Source organism: Hyperolius riggenbachi, chromosome 5 (assembly GCF_040937935.1).
Source record: "Hyperolius riggenbachi isolate aHypRig1 chromosome 5, aHypRig1.pri, whole genome shotgun sequence".
In the NCBI taxonomy this organism is placed as follows: Eukaryota; Metazoa; Chordata; class Amphibia; order Anura; family Hyperoliidae; genus Hyperolius; species Hyperolius riggenbachi.
Genome location: NC_090650.1, coordinates 446594171 through 446601411, shown reverse-complemented (window position 1 = coordinate 446601411; position 7241 = coordinate 446594171). Strand labels below are relative to the sequence as shown.

The 7241-nt window shown below is 44.6% G+C and overlaps 1 protein-coding gene across 1 annotated transcript in view; it reads left to right on the top strand.

Moving 5' to 3' along the window:
- Nucleotides 1–305: 305 nt before the first annotated feature.
- The window catches only part of LOC137519275 (fucolectin-like), a 52607-nt gene continuing 45671 nt past the window's right edge, over nt 306–7241 (top strand). Inside the window, exon 1 of the mRNA XM_068238185.1 lies at nt 306–408. The gene's annotated coding sequence lies outside the window, so the exon portion shown is untranslated. The remainder of the gene's footprint in view (nt 409–7241) is intronic.

The window sequence follows — 7241 nt, the reverse complement described above, 5'->3', positions numbered from 1 at the left end:
CCATAGCATTGCACTAGCTTTTTCAAATCACCAGTGCTTAGAAAAGGCTGCTGGTGGGTTTGAGCCGGTACCAGATGATTGGAATCACCATTGGTTTACCCTGATAGACCTTCCTCATTACTTCCAGAACTTGCAGCCATGTCACTCTGTTGCAGCATCTCTCCATCACACATGCCTCCTCCTCTACTACTTACATTCTACGTTGCACAACTGGTCTGGGAGGTTGGAGAGCTGCTCGTCAAGCCTGAAGCAAGCGGAGAGGCAATTCTCATATTTGCTTTGGGCGCCCATTCTGGTAACAAAAATCTGACTTATTTCTGCTAAGCCAAGTGGGAGGAGCTAGGGCTACCACAATCTATAAATGTTTAGCCCCACTCTATAGCACACAACCTGCAGGACACTGTCCAGGTAAGCTCCTCACTTCTTACATCAAATCAAAGATAGTCATTTTACTTTATTGGCAAGACAAAGATTCATAGAGGCATTGCCAAGAAATGAACAGGCATGGAAGGGGGTGGGGAGGGGGACAGTGGCTAAGCAGTCTGTGGACATTTGTAGGTTTACTGATCATTTATACTCCTCTAAGTCTGTGCCATGCTGTGCCATGCATACCAGCCCTTCATGTATGTGTAATATCTGTGATCGGTTGATGTAGAATAAGTTTAAAGGGAATGTCCAAGCAAAATAAAAAAATGAGTTTCACTTACCGGGGGCTTCTACCAGCCCCATGCAGCCATCCTGTGCCCTCGTAGTCACTCACTGTTGCTCCAGTCCCCAGCTGGCAGCTTGCCGACCTCGGAGGTCGGCGGGACGCATTGCGTACATTTTTACGCATTCCCGCTAGTGCAGGAACATTAATACATACATTTTTACGCATTACTGGTTCAATGCATAAAAAGTTACGCATTGAACCAGTAACGCGTAAAAATGTATGCGTTAATGTTCCTGCACTATCGGGAATGCGTAAAAATGTACGCAATGCGTCCTGCCGACCTCCGAGGTCAGGAAGCTGCCAGCGGGGGACCGGAGCAGCAGTGAGAGACTACGAGGGCACAGGATGGCTGCATGGAGCTGGTAGAAGCCCCGGTAAGTGAAACTCATTTTTTTATTTTGCTTGAACCTTCCCTTTAAAGTATTTGATGAGAACACTCCTATATCCTCGCCTTGCAAAGCTGCAAGTGCTGATCTGTGTAGAATTTACTTCCCATTTCACTCTAAACTACAAGATATTTTTTATAGCACTGGCAACTTCTGCAGCACATTACAGAGTACATAGTCATGTCACTGACTGTCCTCAGAGGAGCTCACACTCTAATCCTACCATAGTCATAGTCTAATGTCCTACCATATTATTATTATGTATTTATATAGCACTGACATCTCCTGCAGCACATTACAGAGAACATAGTCATGTCACTGACTGTCCTCAGAGGGGCTCACACTCTAATCCTACCATAGTCATAGTCTAATGTCTTACCATATTATTATTATGCATTTATATAGCAGTGACATCTTCTGCAGCACATTACAGAGTACATAGTCATGTCACTGACTGTCCTCAGAGGAGCTCACACTCTAATCCTACCATAGTCATAGTCTAATGTCCTACCATATTATTATTATGTATTTATATAGCACTGACATCTCCTGCAGCACATTACAGAGTACATAGTCATGTCACTGACTGTCCTCAGAGGAGCTCACACTCTAATCCTACCATAGTCATAGTCTAATGTCCTACCATATTATTATTATGTATTTATATAGCACTGACATCTCCTGCAGCACATTACAGAGTACATAGTCATGTCACTGACTGTCCTCAGAGGAGCTCACACTCTAATCCTACCATAGTCATAGTCTAATGTCCTACCATATTATTATTATGTATTTATATAGCACTGACATCTCCTGCAGCACTATACAGAGTACATAGTCATGTCACTGACTGTCCTCAGAGGAGCTCACACTCTAATCCTACCATAGTCATAGTCTAATGTCCTACCATATTATTATTATGTATTTATATAGCACTGACATCTTCTGCAGCACATTACAGAGTACATAGTCATGTCACTGACTGTCCTCAGAGGAGCTCACACTCTAATCCTACCATAGTCATAGTCTAATGTCCTACCATATTATTATTATTATTATGTAGTTATATAGCCCTGACATCTCCTGCAGCACATTACAGAGTACATAGTCATGTCACTGACTGCCCTCAGGAGCTCACAATCTAATCCTACCATAGTCATAGTCTAATGTCCTACCATATTATTATTATGTATTTATATAGCACTGACATCTGCAGCACATTACAGAGTACATAGTCATGTCACTGACTGTCCTCAGAGGAGCTCACACTCTAATCCTACCATAGTCATAGTCTAATGTCCTACCATATTATTATGTATTTATATAGCACTGACATCTTCTGCAGCACATTACAGAGTACATAGTCATGTCACTGACTGTCCTCAGAGGAGCTCACACTCTAATCCTACCATAGTCATAGTCTAATGTCCTACCATATTATTATGTATTTATATAGCACTGACATCTGCAGCACATTACAGAGTACATAGTCATGTCACTGACTGTCCTCAGAGGAGCTCACAATGTAATCCTGCCATAGTCATAGCCTATGCGAGGAAACTAGAGTACCTGGAGGAAACCCACACAAACAAGGGAAGCACATACAAACTCCATCCAGATAATGTTGTGATTCAGAGTTGAACTGACCCAACAGTGCGAGGCAAGAATGTAATATTTCTTGTCACATTTTCACACACACTGGTAACACGACTTTCTGACTGCATTCCACACAACTTGTTTAATTAGTTTTATGCTTTGTAAGGTAAACCTTTCACCTGGAGGAGTGATAAGGATCAGATTTCTGCCCTGGGGTGTGCTATCTCGGTATACAACTATAACCCTCAGCTAAATGGGAGGAGAGCTGTAGTCTAAGAAGTCCTCGTGTAGCACTAATAGACTGCTCAAGAAAATTGAAGGAACACTTTCAAAACACATCAGATCTCAATGGGAAAAAGTGCAGGTGCTTGTATGCCTGACATGGGACATCCTCCTATGAGACAACAAATGGTGACATGGGGGATCTCCTCCCAATTCTAGACCAGGGCATCACTTTGCTCCTGGTCTAAGGTGGAATATGGTGGCCTTGGACAGACTGAGACCAAATGTCACAGAGAAGTTCTGTTGGATCTAAGACAAGAGAGCGTAGGTCCCAGTCAGCCGTACCAATTCCTTCATCCTAAGGAACAGCTCGCTCTCATCACATGAGGCCAGGCACAGGAGGAACTCAAGGGGGCCTAGAATTTGTGCTGTCATCTAGCCCATAGCAATCTGATCTTCCCTCCATTGATATGCCTTCCCCGGCCATCATTGACCCACCACCAAACCAGTCCTGCTGAATGATATTGCAGGCAGCACAGCATTCTCTATGCAGAGGTGGCCTTAGAGTACGCAGGGCCTGGGGCGAGTGTCATATGCGGGCCTAGAGACATATGCTGTGGACACACACACACACACACACACACACACACACACACACTCTGTATAGGTTAGATAGGTAGGTGCCTCCAGTATAGGTTAGATAGGTAGGTGCCCCGCAGTATAGATTAGATAGGTGCCTGCAGTATAGGTTAGATAGGTAGGTGCCCTGCAGTATAGATTAGATAGGTAGGTAGGTGCCCTGCAGTATAGATTAGATAGGAAGGTGCCTGCAGTATAGGTTAGATAGGTGCCTGCAGTATAGATTAGATAGGTACCCTGCAGTATAGATTAGATAGGTACCCTGCAGTATAGGTTAGATAGGTGCCTGCAGTATAGATTAGATAGGTGCCTGAAGTATAGATTAGATAGGTACCCTGCAGTATAGATTAGATAGGTGCCAGCCTGCAGTATAAATTAGATAGGTACCCTGCAGTATAGATTAGATAGGTAGGTGCCTGCAGTATAGATTAGATAGGTACCCTGCAGTATAGATTAGATAGGTAGGTGCCTGCAGTATAGATTAGATAGGTGCCTGCAGTATAGATTAGATAGGTGCCTGCAGTATAGATTAGATAGATGCCTGCAGTATAGATTAGATAGGTAGGTGCCCTGCAGTATAGATTATATAGGTAGATGCCCTGCAGTATAGATTAGATAGGTGCCTGCTGTATAGATTAGACAGGTAGGTGCCCTGCAGTACAGGTTAGATATGAAGGTGGCTGCAGTGCTGGGGAGAGCGGGCATAGTAATTAAAACTCACATGTCTTCCTCCGATCCTCAGAGCTACCATCTATTTCCTCTCCCAGCATCTGTGTATTCGTAACAGCGCCCCCTGTGGTGACATGCGGTCACGTCATCATAGGGGGCGCTGTTACCAATACACAGATGCTGGGAGAGGAAATAGATGGTAGCTCTGAGGATCGGAGGAAGACACGTGAGTTTTAACTACTATGCCCCCTCTCCCCAGTGCTGCAGAGGGTGCGGGGCCCCTTCAGGCGCGGGGCCTGGGGCGATTGCCCCACTTGCCACCCCCAAAGGCCGGCTCTGTCTCTATGGCTTCTCCAGACCCTGTCATGTCTGTCACGTGCGCAGGGTGACCTGCTCTCATCTATGAAGGATGCCAGGGGCAGGTCTGCCAATGCTGGTATTCTATGGCAAGTGCCAATCAACCTCCATAGTGCCGTACGGTGAGCACAGTGCCCATCTGAGGACGTCAGGCCCTCAGGCACCCTCATAAAATATTCCTCAACTCCAGACTCTCTGAAAGCAAGCTAAATGCATGATCTGGGTGGAATCCTGGCTGGAGACAGTGGCTATTCAGTAAGGAATCCTTGGGTAGGAACCCTAATGTCCCAGGGTGGCCTTCTAAGTGCTGCGTAGCGGCTGAAGTTTTCAGGCACTTTGAGTCTTGTAGGAGAGAATACTATACAAGTGTTCATGTTTACACCTAAAACCGACTTTATAGCCGACACTAACACACAGACTAATGATGCTTGGATACCCCCAATCATGAATTCAAGTGATCATGAATTTTACTCCGCCTACTTAGGAATTGACTCGTGATCACGATCACAAATAGAAACCGATATATGACTCGAGTGAGGCCGCCGACTTACATGCCAGAAACACCAAATCTGCCAGATATGTTAAGAAGAACAGTGGGAACAAGGGGGGAAAAAAACGTGTAGTTTTTGAGAAAATTGATTTTAAAGTTTCAAAGGAAAAAAAGTATAGATTTAAATGCGGTAAATATATTAACTGTCATTTATCGCATTTAAATGTATACGTTTTTCTTTAAAATTTTAAAATCCATTTTCTCAGAAACTATTAGGGCTTTTTGAAAAAAAAAACCAAAAAAAAAAAACCTCCTTGTTCCCACTGTTCTTCTTAAAGGATACCACAGCTGAAAAAAAAAGATTGCTGCAGTATGTGGGGGGTTAAAAGTACATACCATTATCTCCTTCTGCCCCCCTCCGTCTGCAGCCGTTAGTGTAATATTGATCCTGGTGCATAGCGCCATGGGGCAGCACGGTGGCGTAGTGGTTAGCTCTCTTGCCTTGCAGCGCTGGGTCCCTGGTTCGAATCCCAGCCAGGGCACTATCTGCAAAGAGTTTGTATGTTCTCTCCGTGTCTGCGTGGGTTTACTCCGGGCACTCCGGTTTCCTCCCACATTCCAAAAACATACGGATAAGTTAATTGGCTCCCCCTAAAAAATTGGCTCTAGACTACAGTACTTAAACTACATAATATAGACATATGGCAATGGTAGGGATTAAATTGTGAGCTCCTTTGAGGGACAGTTAGTGACAAGATCATGATTAGCATGATTAGCATGTGACGCTTGGTGTAATGCAGCGCACACGCAGCCCAGAGGAGACAGAGGGGTCAGCGTGCTTCTGAGCCGCTTGCTATGCACCAGCCAGAAGTGAAGCGGGGAGGACATACTGCACACACAGGGCCCTGTATGTCCGGGTGAGGGGTCAATCGAGTCGCCGGACACCGGGATCAATATTACACTAACGGCTGCAGAAGGAGGGGGGCAGGAAGAGATAATGGTATGTACCTTTAACCCCCCACACACTGCAGCAATCTTTTTTTTCAGCTGTGGTATCCTTTAACATATCTGGCACATTTGGTGTTTCTAGCATGTAAGGGGACTTTGCTATTAACCGCTAAAGTGGGCGGGTTTTAATCACAAATACCGACTAGCGATCACGAGGTCGTGACAAGCACCACTGAACTCCAATGACACAGACTATTTTACACACATATGTAGCTGTAATACTTTTGTAAAACTCACTCCAAGGCTGTAGAGTTTAAGGATGACTACTTATGATGTCATTCATACCATCCCCATGGTCCACGCCCCTAGACAGTTAAACCACTCCCACTGTTTACCCACCTACAGCACCCATCTTTACACCCACCCATTGATTTATAGAAAAAAAGATATATATATAGCACCAACATCTTCCACAGCGCTGTACAGAGCATATTGTCTGGTCACTCACTTGTCCCTCAAGAGGGGCCCTGATAATAAATTGCATGATTGTTTCTGTAGATACAGCAGAAATACTAATTTAAGTTTTTAGTGTAAGTGTTAAGAATTAAAACTCAAGTCAGGTTTTTGTTGTGTATATCAGTGAATCCATGTTAACTTAAAGGATACCACAACTGACATGTGGCATCATGAGATAGACATGGGTATGTACAGTGCCTGGCACACAAATAACTATGATGTGTTCCTTTTTTTCTTTCTCGGCCGGAAAGAGGTGAATATCAGGTATGTAAGTGGCTGACTCAGTCCTGACTCAGACAGGAAGTAACTACTGTGTGTGTGTGTGTACAGTGTGTGTGTGTACAGTGTGTGTGTGTGTACAGTGTGTGTGTGTGTACAGTGTGTGTGTGTGTGTGTGTACAGTGTGTGTGTGTGTATATGTGTGTGTGTGTACAGTGTGTGTGTGTGTACAGTGTGTGTGTGTACATTGTGTGTGTGTGTGTGTGTGTGTACAGTGTGTGTGTGTGTGTACAGTGTGTGTGTGTACAGTGTGTGTGTGTACAGTGTGTGTGTGTGTGTGTGTGTGTGTGTGTGTGTGTGTGTGTGTGTACAGTGTGTGTACAGTGTGTGTACAGTGTGTGTGTGTGTGTGTGTGTGTGTGTGTGTGTGTGTACAGTGTGTGTGTGTACAGTTTGTACAGTGTGTGTGTGTGTACAGTGTGTGTGTG